The sequence below is a fragment of the Papaver somniferum genome, chromosome 3, assembly GCF_003573695.1.
Source record: "Papaver somniferum cultivar HN1 chromosome 3, ASM357369v1, whole genome shotgun sequence".
Classification (NCBI taxonomy): domain Eukaryota; kingdom Viridiplantae; phylum Streptophyta; class Magnoliopsida; order Ranunculales; family Papaveraceae; genus Papaver; species Papaver somniferum.
The window spans coordinates 33906366-33918965 of record NC_039360.1 but is presented as its reverse complement, the minus strand read 5'-3'; the positions used below and the strand labels follow the sequence as shown (position 1 = coordinate 33918965).

Genomic DNA, 12600 nt, shown 5'->3' with positions numbered 1-12600 from the left:
CTCTATTTGAATCATTCTACGTAATGAGATTCCCATGTATTTTTTTATGTAAGAATCCTTTCTAGGACAAGCTCGAATCTAAACTGCCAATGTTATTGAATGGTGTGTTTTGTGAATCCAAAATTTCGTGCACAACAACTCTTTTCAGAAAATGTTAATTTGAATTTAAATTGTGAATGTCATCGAATGGTTGAATTTTTATGTTGAATAGTTATCACTACTCTGCATGCCTAGATAGTACGAATCAAAGGACGAAGTTGAAATGGCTCACGTCGAGGCGCAGCAGTCTTTAATGGGTGTGCACAGGGTCTGCCTTTAACGATTCAGTCCGAACCTCGTAATTTTAAGCAAAAAGTATAGGGGTAATTAGGGTAAAATAAGACCATCCGACGCACACAAGAAGATCGATCTAGTGATGATGAAAATGAGCAAAACCAATAACCATCTTCCTCTTCCTAAAATCGAGGAAATATAGAAGAAGAAGAAGAAGAAGAAGAAGAAGAAGAAGAAGAAGAAGAAGAAGAAGAAGAAGAAGAAGAAGAAGAAGAAGAAGAAGAAGAAGAAGAAGAAGAAGAAGAAGAAGAAGAAGAAGAAGAAGAAGAAGAAGAAGAAGAAGAAGAAGAAGAAGAAGAAGAAGAAGAAGAAGAAGAAGAAGAAGAAGAAGAAGAAGAAGAAGAAGAAGAAGAAGAAGAAGAAGAAGAAGAAGAAGAAGAAGAAGAAGAAGAAGAAGAAGAAGAAGAAGAAGAAGAAGAAGAAGAAGAAGAAGAAGAAGAAGAAGAAGAAGAAGAAGAAGAAGAAGAAGAAGAAGAAGAAGAAGAAGAAGAAGAAGAAGAAGAAGAAGAAGAAGAAGAAGAAGAAGAAGGAGGAGAAAATGTTGCTGGCATTTCTCTTCTCCAACTCTGAAGAGTGAAGGAAATATCCTTGTTGAACGGTATTACTAGATCTCTTCTTCGTCTTCGTTTAATTCAATTGATCTGTTGTTGTTAGGATAGTTTTGTGTAAATTGTTCATTAAGAAGTATATATGTTTAGTGAATTTGGGCGCGTAGATTTAATGTAAGGGTTGTGGAAAATTAGGGAATTAGGAAACTCTGATCAGTATAGATTAACCCTGGCTATGGAAATTGATGAACAAATGGATATTCAGATTTTGTTAGTTGTTTCCCTGTGATACCATATAATTGATCTGTTAAACACCATTATTTCCTAATTGGTTGCAACCATTAAGTGTGTTGCGGTGAAGAAGAGAATGAATATGGTATGTGAGAATGGAAAGTAGAATCAACTAAAAAAGTCGTAATGATCAGCTTAGGCACGAAAAGAGGAGAATGGAAACACAGTGATGGCAGATTGATTCTCCAGGACTGATTAGAAATGTATGCACTATTTTTTTGATATGAGTTCGAAAGTATGTTTTTGTACCGACGCGAAAGCTCGATAACTAATTTTCAAGTTTCAGAATAATATGTGTAGACTTGGTTATATGCTGCACTTTATTTGTAGACTTGGTTATATACTGCACTTTATTTGAGGCTTCAGCTGACATTGTGGATGCAATGCAGTGAGAGATTCTTGTTTAGTTGGATTTAAATACGCAGTAATCTAGGGTTTATATGCAGATTACGCGTCTGCAATAAGATTAAGGTGGGATTTAATTTTCAATTAATGTGCTTTTAGGTGGAGAATTAGTCTGATCTGTGTAGATCATCACTTCGGTAGTTGAATGCAGATTTTTTGGCTATCGATGTGGATGCAATGCATTTGAAGTTCATTTGAAGTTCCTTTATTTGGCACTCAATGTTCTAGTTGTATTAACGTATGTTGAAAATTGTATTTCGGTGTTTCTTACTCCTTTAACCCCCCGTTAATGCAACGCAGATATTAGATTGAAACCTTTTTTTCTACTAAATATCAGTTATACTGTTATTTGCACAGTTTTCATGGGGTTCCAGCTGAAGAGTAATTACATTGGAGGTCATTCTTGGTCAACTTAGGAGCAGATAATCTCATAGGTGCCAAAAATGAAGAGCTATTTGTTGCTACTTGCTTCTCACAAGTATGTATATCAATGTACTTTTTTCGAATTGAAATTTTGATAGTGAAATGAGAACATTAAGTTAAAGGTACGCTGAACTGTCATCTATGGATCTTTTCCATATTTGCTACATGGTCTCCTGATAAGACCAGAAGAATAGACCATCACATATAACCACCACTCATAAGAGCCCAAGGAAAACCGACTGTGGCGCTGTTTTTGTTTTATCCTCCTGAAACATTGAGTTTTTTCCTGAATATGTTAGTTTCTTACATAGTATATCACTCCCCACGCTCTTATATTGGTTTGTTGAATGTATTTCTTTAGGTCCGTTTACACTGTGTACTCCGTGCTTGGAGATGTATGCATCTACATCGTCGGCAAGGACGAGTATGACGAACTTGCTTGTAAGTTCATCTTGCTTTACATCTCTTTAATCTGTACAATTTCACTGCATTAGTTAGTTTTCATATTGTAATTCCCCTTGTGGGGGAAATTGGTTCAACATCAACCTAGTCAATATACCTTTCCATTTATTTATCTGGTTTTTGTTTCGCCAGTCTCAAAGTATCAGAAGTGATGGAGCATCTAACATTTTAGGTTTTGCAGGAATTGGTGGAATTATTAGGGATGACCAAGGACTATCTCTGGCTGGCTTTGCAAAACACGTCTATAGGGATGGAAACAATATGGATGAAATCCGAACCATCCGTGAAGGTTTAAGTCTTGTGCTAAAGCTGGGAAAGAAGAATGTTTATGTTGAAAGTGATTCCGCATATATCATCGGCATGTGTAAAGGTTTGACTCCTTTCCCCTGGTTTTTTCGTAATATTTTGGCTGATGTGAACTTGTTGGTATCACAACTTGCTCATGTAATCTTTGTACACAAGTATAGACAGGCTAGTGTAGCTGTAGATGTGCTTGCTAAAAAGGCAGCTAATGAAAATTTATGTAATAAATGGCTAAATAGTCCTCCATCTTTTTTGGTTGATGTACTAATGGAGGATGGGGCTTTTCCCCGGTTTGTAAAGCCCTCTTAGTTTTTCTGCTGGATGTAGATTACCAAAAAAACAAATATCTCTATTGTAGTTTGTAGCATGTGCACTAGTTAATAGGAAAGAAGATACCACTAGTTAATAGGATTACTTGAGCTAATGAGGTTTATAAAAGTGATTATTTAGTATACTAGTTAAAATGGAATGACCTTAGGATTTTGCATAAATCCATTCTCTCTTGGTGTTTTGTGATTTATTTCACACAAAATTGGTTAAAAAGACCAAAACCAACAATTTCTGGGTGAAACAGACTGGTTAGTTTCGATACTGTTTATATGGACATTAATCAAAGAAAGAAATATTGTTCAATTATCCATTGTGGATATTTCATTCAGAATATTTTTTATTAATTAACTGAAACAGACCAATATGTCCCTATCTTCTTCAATTACACATCTTTAACAGTTCGTAATACAACTACAAATCATATTCAAAAACTCAAAAAAAAAAGTAAACATCGTTTGGACGAACTCATACTTACTGTATTGCAATCGGGAAAATCAAGTATAGAGGCCACACAAAGATCACTATGACAGTTAATTTGGGTCCCATCTCCAACCAACCAAATGGCTGCCCACTCTTGTTATTCCGTTAAGTTGTGATCACCATGAATCTGAATTACGATGGTAAAAAATCAGCTAACATAACCAAAAAAAAAAAAACACCCTCTTACATCGGGGGCCGACTCCCAGTTCGAGGTACTAGATTCTACTAAGGAACTGAAAATCAAAGAAATACAGAGGTCTACATCTCAAAATCAATACTTGACATCGTCTTCTCTTTCTCTCGGACATTGAAAGCAAGAACAATTTTGTAAATTTGTAGCAAGAACATCAACTGGTGCTTGATTTGCATGTTGGAAGAGCACAGCAACAACAACACTTGCTACATGAGTTTTTACTGGAGCAGCCACAGTCGCAGTCACCGCAATAGCACTTAGGCCAGCAACAAGATCCACTACAGGATTTGCAAGAGCCTGAGAAACAACTCCTTTTACCTTCTTGTGGACATAATGTACATTTCTTTGATGTAAGACATAGAGAGCAACCACATGAGAAACACCATATCCATGACAAATTTAAACAAGACTTCTCACTACAAAAATCATAAGAAACTCACACAGAACGCAAACAAAAACTATTTTTAAGCAATTTTAAGAAAACCCACTACAGAAATCTTAAATTACGGCAGAATGAAACTAGTTTCATCCTAATTTAAACATGGGAGAAATCAAATTCAACCCAATCTAAAACAAGACGAAACCAGTTTCATCTTAGTTAAAAATGGGAGAAACCATATTTAACCCAATATAACACTACTATAAAAATTGTATGAAACTAAAATCAGTCCAATCTAAAATAGGAAGATGTAGAAAACATTCATCTAGTAGCAACAAATGATGAAACCAGACTCATCCTGTGGAAACTCAAGATGAAACCAGTTTCATCCAGTAAAACTTAAGATGTAAAACAAATTCAACTAGTAGCAACAGGTGATGAAACCAGGCTCATCCTGTGGAAACACAAGACGAAACCGGTTTCATCCAGTAATAACACAAGATATATGAAACATTCATTCAAATGCATAAAAAAAAATTTAGGGCTTTATCAAAATTCGGTTTAGGAAACTTACTCATCTTGTGAAATTGACAGAAAACAAAACCCAATTTATTTAATTAGCTTCAATCAATCTAGTAAGAAATTAACCTCGATTTAATTAGGGTATTTCAAAAAAAAAATTGATATTGGTGGTGTTTTCGACAATGGTGTTGTGCGGAGTTTAGTGGTCGGGATAATGAAGGAATATGGTGATGTTGTTGATGGTGGTGGTGGTGTCTTTTGATGGTGAGTTTGTTGTTTCTGGTGGTGGAGATGATATGTTGTTGGTTTTTATGGTTGTGATGTTGATGTTGTTGTTGTTGTTGCTTGTGATGGTAGAGAACGGGATGTTGATGGTGGTGGAGATAATATTGATCCTGGTGGTGTTGGTTTTCTGCTGATGAATACGGAGGAGGAAGAAATGTTGTTTGTGATAGAAGAAGAAAGATAGCAAAGAGATATATCTAAATTGAAACGACGTGGGGTACAAATGTCTAAATTGAAGCAACGTGGCATTTGTCCATTTCACCCAAACCAAATTGTTATACGTCCATTTCAATCTGAAAATATACTTTTTTGGTCAAATGACCCATTCACTGTTTATTTCATGTGTTTTTGACATTGTTATGTGGCTCCGGATCCTCTACACCCAAAATCCTCTACAACTGTGCGCCTACCAATAAGGGAACGCCATGTGATTGCATTTAAACATACCAAAATCATACGTTTTTAGTATATTAAAGTTGTTGAAATTGAAATATTTTCACGGAGATTAAAAAAAATATTTATCCTTCCTCAATTATCTCTTTTCACTTATCCGGTAGTCCTTAAGCTAACTAATTTTTGTGTTTGGTGGTTAATTTCTTTTTTTTTTTTTTTTGCACGAGCCAAGAATCTATGACGTCAAAATTGTTGTTCATCTTAAAACATGTTTTCAAACCTCCTACTTCCATAAGAATGGGTTGCTCCTCTTTCATTTTATGTTGATTCCTTCCCTGTGTGAAATTCTGTTTGTTATTGATGCCTCTGATTTACATAAATGGCATAGTATTCGTTTTTCAATTTCAGTCATAACTATGAACATCTGTACTGATACTGCAAATGAATATTTGCTAAAAGTCATTTTCCAATAGTATGGACTGAAAAACCAAAATATAGATAGCCATGGAACATTTAACTTATCAGTATGCAAAGTCATTGACATAATATCCATTATAAAGTATTCAAAGCTCATGTTGTTACAAAATAGATGTGTTCATATTGCATGCTAAAGACTTACTGTTTACAATGAATCACAAAATATTAATTAGCTCTGGTGGAAAATCATCAGGTTTCATCTCACCTGGCTTATCATCATCAGGGGCAATCCCGCTTTCTTCTTTTTTCTCAACCTCACGCCGCTTAATCATTTTTTCCCTTTTTGCCAAATAATGTGCAGCTTCCTGCAAACCCGAATCTGTCACTTCTATGTTTTTACCTCTAAGTTCCACGATAAGAGGCACCAACAACCAACTAATCCTCCTCCAACCAATGTAGGTCGAGAATAACATCTCACACCTCTCGCAAATATAGTTGGGATAACTCGTGTCTCTGCAATTATTATTAAAGCACTCATTTGCATCACAAAAGAGAGCTGTAACCATAATTGAATTACACTGGACATTGAGAAAAGAACGTCCATGTCTCTCAGCAAGTTCGACACCAGCCTTTATTCCCATGAACACTTGATAGGAAAAAGATTTTCCATCTTTTGAGAACTTGGCTGAAGCAATAATTGGCTTTGCGAGCGCATCGCGCAAAATAACTCTATATCCTCCTTGACCCTTATTAAAATAAGCATACACATCAATCCAAGTCCAATGTCGGAACTTACATAACTCTTTCCATGAAGCAACCCATTCATCCTTGTCTTCCCATTTATCCTTGTCTATTAGCTATAAAGACTCTATTAGCAATTAATTAACTACATGCTTATATGATTTAACTCATGCATAAGCCATAAACAGATCACAAGAAGAATGAATACCTTGTTTGCATTGTTACGCAAAATTAAGCGGCAGAAGATATCGATCGTTTATAATTGGCGGTCAACCACCTTAACTAACCTTTGAACTAGATCGGTCACCGAATAAACTAGAGTGCATAACCTATGACTACTAGTTTGTCACCCGTGCGATGCACGGGTCTGATTTTCGCTTATAGGAATATTGGATGCTTGTTACAGTGACTATATTTCTTGGACTTATAGTTTTGGGCTTAAGTTTGGTAATTTGTTCCCAGATGACTTATGTTTTCTCTCTATTTTTTTTTCATTTTTTTCAAAATTTATTTTCAATCTTTTCCCAAATAGTGAATTATTGAGCAACCTATGCGTCTTGGAGTTTTAGTGGTGTGCTTGTGTATCTGCAGAGGTTGTGTTATAAGCTTACTTAAGAATAAGAATTGTATTTGCAAAGCAATGTTCAAACTTCAAAATAATACTGGTAAGTTTTCAAAATAATACTTGAGGTTAGAAACTTTAAACTTGCTAACACTTGTCCTTCAGTGTTATTACATGTTGAGATTAGAAATTTTAGCTTCTTATGTTTTCTTATAAATGAAAAGCATCACCTCACAATCATCCTCAAATATCTAAACGGGAACCATTTATTCGTTTGGCCAAAATTAATTGAACACTTATTTGAGCTTCTCCAGTAGCATGTCTTAAAAAACCCTACATGGAGGTCTTAGTTAGACCCTTATATATGGGTTTTATATATGTGTTAGAACTTTCTTATAATAAATCATCTCCAATATAGTGTGGGTCTATTAGAGTGCACTTTTTATGGTTTTCTTTCTCACTACTTTATGGTTTTCTTTCACTCTACTCTAAAGTATTTCTACTATTTTTCTGAATGACATGAAGGAATAAAATTACAAAACACAACTTCGAAGATAAATGATAAGATCCCTTCACGCTGCATGGTATTATATCAACAGATCCAAGATCAACGTTCATCCCAAGAAAGTTGTAGCACAGACAACGGTAAAAAAATTAAAGAGTTAGTATTTAACTATCTGTTAACTTGTACGCTGGAAGACTTGTATCGGTTCAGGATGGATCAAAAGTAACCTGATCATAAATGTAATTGTGTTGTTATTATTTGTCAGTTCAAGTCTTCAGCATGCTCACTTTCGTGTCCGACGCTGCCATTATGTAATTCTGCAATAACACAAAGCAAAATATTCATTCCCTTGTAGCAGAGCAAAATATTCATTCTCCTGTAGCCCCGTTTGAATTATACATATGGGAATGACATGATTGAATTTATCCAAACATGTGGTTACGACAATCAATCAACCTTCTTAGATTTAAAATATATAAAGAATATATAGCAAAAACCATTAGCTATGAGTTAAACATTATCTGTGCAATATGGCAAAAAAAAATTGCCTTGCATTTTACAACATATTTACGTAACGACAATACATTTGGATTTTCACTGGGATATAGGTTTCAAGAAAGCTAGTTATTGAGTAAGGGTATTTTCAAGGAGTGCAATACATGAGTATTAAGGAAAATGTTAGTCCATATCTGTATGAATGGTTTGCACAAAAATCTTTATGAGTTGGGTAGTGAGCTTAACTGCGGAGAGTTATTATACTTATCGAAAAAGAGTACATGATTAACCAAGATGGGCATGAGAGTTATTATCCTTTGCTCTCGTAAATTGGTTTTGATAACTGCGGAGATCCATAGCAGCCACCTGATTTGGAAAAAAAAAATGAAAAAAGAAGTTACTATCCGCAACGACTTTACAAATATGCATGGTGGTGATCCTAACATGGGGATAAAGCGGAAGGACGAACTGAATAGGAAAAATTCGAGATACTTATAGTCAGAAGTTCTCACTGATCTGGAAATAAGTATTTCATGATATATGATCTATCATGACAACATCGATCTCCAGAAAAGTCCCCATCTTTGCAATTAGATAAAAAAATGGTTAATTTTAATTGAAAGGTTGTACGTGATTTCATATATAATGTGATTAAATCCAAATAACCCGATATATTGGATCAGAAAATTTTGTTCATTTTTAAAGCGATATTGGATCGAGTGCAAGGAGAAATTAATTACTTCAACATGCTAAAACTGCATAATCATGGAGAAGAGAAATATGACCTTAAATGTTATATTGGCATATTGCTTTAGACAGCGTAAGATGAATTCAAATAATGAATGTGATTACAAACACAATTAGAACAACAACAACAAAAATACAAATAAAACATACCTGAGTTGGGAACCACTTAAGACTCTAATAAGAAAGAGAGGAAGAAAAAAAACACAATTGGTATATTAAATTTTGAAATAACTATAAACACGATAAAATGAGAGAGTTGAGCAAATGGATTTTCGCATCCTATCCATTTTTGTGGCTATCTTTTTGCTCACTGATTTTTCCGAATCAATACCTTGTCTTAAGCCTTTGAGAGTTTGGTTCAAGTTTAATATAAAAAAAACACAAAAACAAAACCATCAAGATTAACTTCAAAACCATCAACATTAACTTCTTCACCTCTAATGTCAGTGAGCTCCAATTTCTTTCGATGTTGCATGCAAAACAAAAATAATAAAGAAAAAAAGATTAGACAACAAAAACCTAAATAATAAGAAACAAAAGAAAAAGATCGATAAAATGTAAAAAACATAAAAAGATCGATAAAATGTAAAAAACAACGTGCAAACAATGAAGTTAGGCTCTTGCTCAAATGCTTTATATAATGAGTTACCAAACCCAAAAAATTCTATAAGAATTATTTTTTGATTTGGAAATAATATCAACTGAAATCTGAAATTTAGCAATTTTTATAATTTAGGGCAAATAATATATGTTTTAGATAGCCATGCCTTTTTAAGTATTTTTGTCAAAAAATATACTCCCTCCGTCCTAGTTTACTTGCCAAAATAGGATTCTGCAAAGACTTGAAACAAATTCAAATTACTTCCACATACACCATCAATCTTTCAAATCAATTGTTTAATATACAAGTTTTTGTATCCTAGTTTTTATTTCTTTCTTGATAATTAGATAATTTTATTGGGAAATATAGTAATTTTTTAGTACACTTTTGTTAAAAAAAACTCAATTTTGGCAAGTAAACTAGGACGGAGGGAGTATTAGGCATCATGCTCCCAATAATAGAAATTATTTTATCTTATCTTTATTTTTTGCATACGGAATTAATGTTTTCTTATTTTATTTATTTTTTGGTAAAATGAATTAATAATAGAAAATATTTTTTAATTTGTAAACAATATCACAGAAATTTTAAAATTTAGTAATTTTTGTAATTTAGGGCAATTATATTATTATTTTTTAGATTATGGGCACGTTTACTTGTTAAGTATTTTTGTCTAAAAATATATCAGGCATCATACGTCCAATAATAGAAATTGTTTTATCTTATCACAATATTTTTGCATATGGAATGAATGTTTTCTTATGTTATTTATTTCTAGATAAAATATGTAATGAATAATATTACCAATATAATTGCATCAAAAATTCCGTGATTATTTTTCTTTTTTTTCCTACTAATATTTTTAGTGATTCCAATTCTTTTTTTTTTCTTTTTTTTTGTCGATGCTAAGGATCCATTTTTTTTTGATATCATATTGTTTTGTGATTTATGCTTAATTCCAGTGTCTTAACACTTCCAACAGGATCATTGATTTTTATATTATTTATTTTTGTACAGGATAAACAAACCCTTTTATAAACCAGAAGATTACTCGATTCATGTGTGGCATCCACAAACCATGTATTTTTTTTAATAGTTGATCTAAATTTAATCAATGATCCAGTTATTTAATATTATCTAAAAGTGTAATAGCAACGATTAAATTTAAACATTCTTTTCTACCGGTAGTCTGGAGCTGTAATTAGGCGAGTTCTATAAAAAGTGTAAACGAACAACATTGGACAATGGACATTAGATTTTTTTTTATTCTTATGATTGATTTAATTTTATAATAAAATCATGATGAATATTGCATATTTAATGAAATCATTTTATTTATTTATTTTTGGTAATTTTAAAGTTGTTTCTACATGTTTTGGAATGTTTTCAAGATTATATATTTTAAGTAATTATATTCTAGAATGTGATTGGCCGAATGATATACCGTGAGTCTCAAAGATTCTTCTTAATTTCTATTGGCCGAAATTTTTTATTGGTGGGCCAGAATCAATCAAAAACTCCGATTAACCAGGACGCTCGAAAAAACTATGTTTTTATATAGAGAATATACGGGGAACATATATAACTTGAACCCTAAAAAAGTAATTAAGGAAACATGATTCCTAAAATAACTAGGCTCCGTTTTGGACCTTTGGTCCTCTCCATCCTATTCCTATTCCTATTCCAACCCCTGTACGTAGTAATTTTAGCCTTAGGTGGTGGCACTGGCAAGTAATATGGGTGTGTTCAAAGTTAAACCCGAGAAGGTGTATTTGCTAAACCGGGATTGAATTAGGAAAGAGATTTGACCGCCTGACCCTATAAAACAGTTCGCAACGTTAAGAAAAGAAGCGTTAGAGGAAAACAGTAAACGCAGAAGAAAGCAGCAGGAGGATGTCCAATAGTCAAGGTGCTTATATGATTGTATATATAATATATGCAATTGTTTGTTTATTTTTTGATCGATAAAAAAATTTATATCGACGAGTTTTGAATTCACGTTGTTGGTAATATTAGCGATTGTATGCAAATCAACCAGAAGATCATGCGGTGAAGCGCATAACACTAAAACTAGTTCTAGCCAGCAAAAGAAAACCCAGCAGGAAAAGAAGTTGCTCGTTTTGGATTTAGATGAAACACTCGTACACGTTACTGGATCACCTGACGAGAAATGCACATACTACGTACCGATCAACAAGAAAGAAAGAAAGTGCACATACTATGTCTATACAAGGCCGTATGTTCAAGAGTTCTTGGAAAGGGTCTCCGAGTTGTTTAACGTATCCATCTTCACTGCAAGTGACAAGGAGTACGCTGATCCGATACTTGATTTTCTTGACCCTCAAGGTAAATTCATTGGTGGCCATTACTATAACAATTCTGGCTCATATGATCGCAGCACCTATTTCAAGGATCTACGGATATTCAAGGTCGATCTTAGGGATGTTGTCTTGGTTGATAATGATCCAAACAATTTTCGCTTGCAAAAGGACAACGGCATTTAAATAAAGAGTTTTTATTCTGATACACAAGATAAAGAACTCTCTGCACTACTACCTCTCTTGGAGACGTTGGCTGCTGCAGACGACGTAAGGCCTCTCATTGCAGAGAAATTCAGTCATAACAAGAACGAGAAGAAAGGAGGTGGTGGTGGCAAGCAAGAGAAGAGCAATGAAGATACCAAGAAGTTGGAAAGCAAAAACAACAAGGAGAATGCGCCTAAAGCTGCATTGTCAGGAAGGAAAAACAGGAGCTAGCTAAGCTGAACTCTGGAATCAGAGCAACTCTAAAAATAGGATAATGAATTAATCATCATAGTGTCACACCTTATGGCTGATATTGTTGTCACCTCACAGTTAAATTTTTTTGTTTGAAAAATATATAGGCATTATCTATTTGAATACATAACAATAAAATCATGTATCTTTTTTTATTAAATGTATGTCAGTGTCATTATAATAAAGTGATAAAATTACTGAATAATAATAACAGTGACCTGAATTCCGAAACCGGATAGCATCAAATTTTTTACGGATAAAAAAAATGCATTTAAATAAATTATGAATTTTGCGCATTTGAGAGACCTCTACCGCTCCACCCCACAAGGAATGTTATATCTACTGTACCTTCTTTCAATCTGAAGCTTCGTGATTTAAGAAAAAGTATAGGGGTATTTAGGGTAAAAT

The 12600-nt window shown here is 33.6% G+C and overlaps 1 long non-coding RNA gene across 1 annotated transcript; it reads left to right on the top strand.

Annotated features, from left to right (window-relative positions):
* The first annotated feature begins 786 nt into the window (after positions 1 to 786).
* LOC113355804 lies at positions 787 to 3087 on the top strand. The gene is made up of 4 exons (XR_003362611.1): positions 787 to 931; positions 1935 to 2055; positions 2362 to 2441; positions 2644 to 3087. It is a non-coding gene; the product is annotated as an uncharacterized LOC113355804 (long non-coding RNA).
* The last annotated feature ends 9513 nt before the right edge of the window (positions 3088 to 12600 follow it).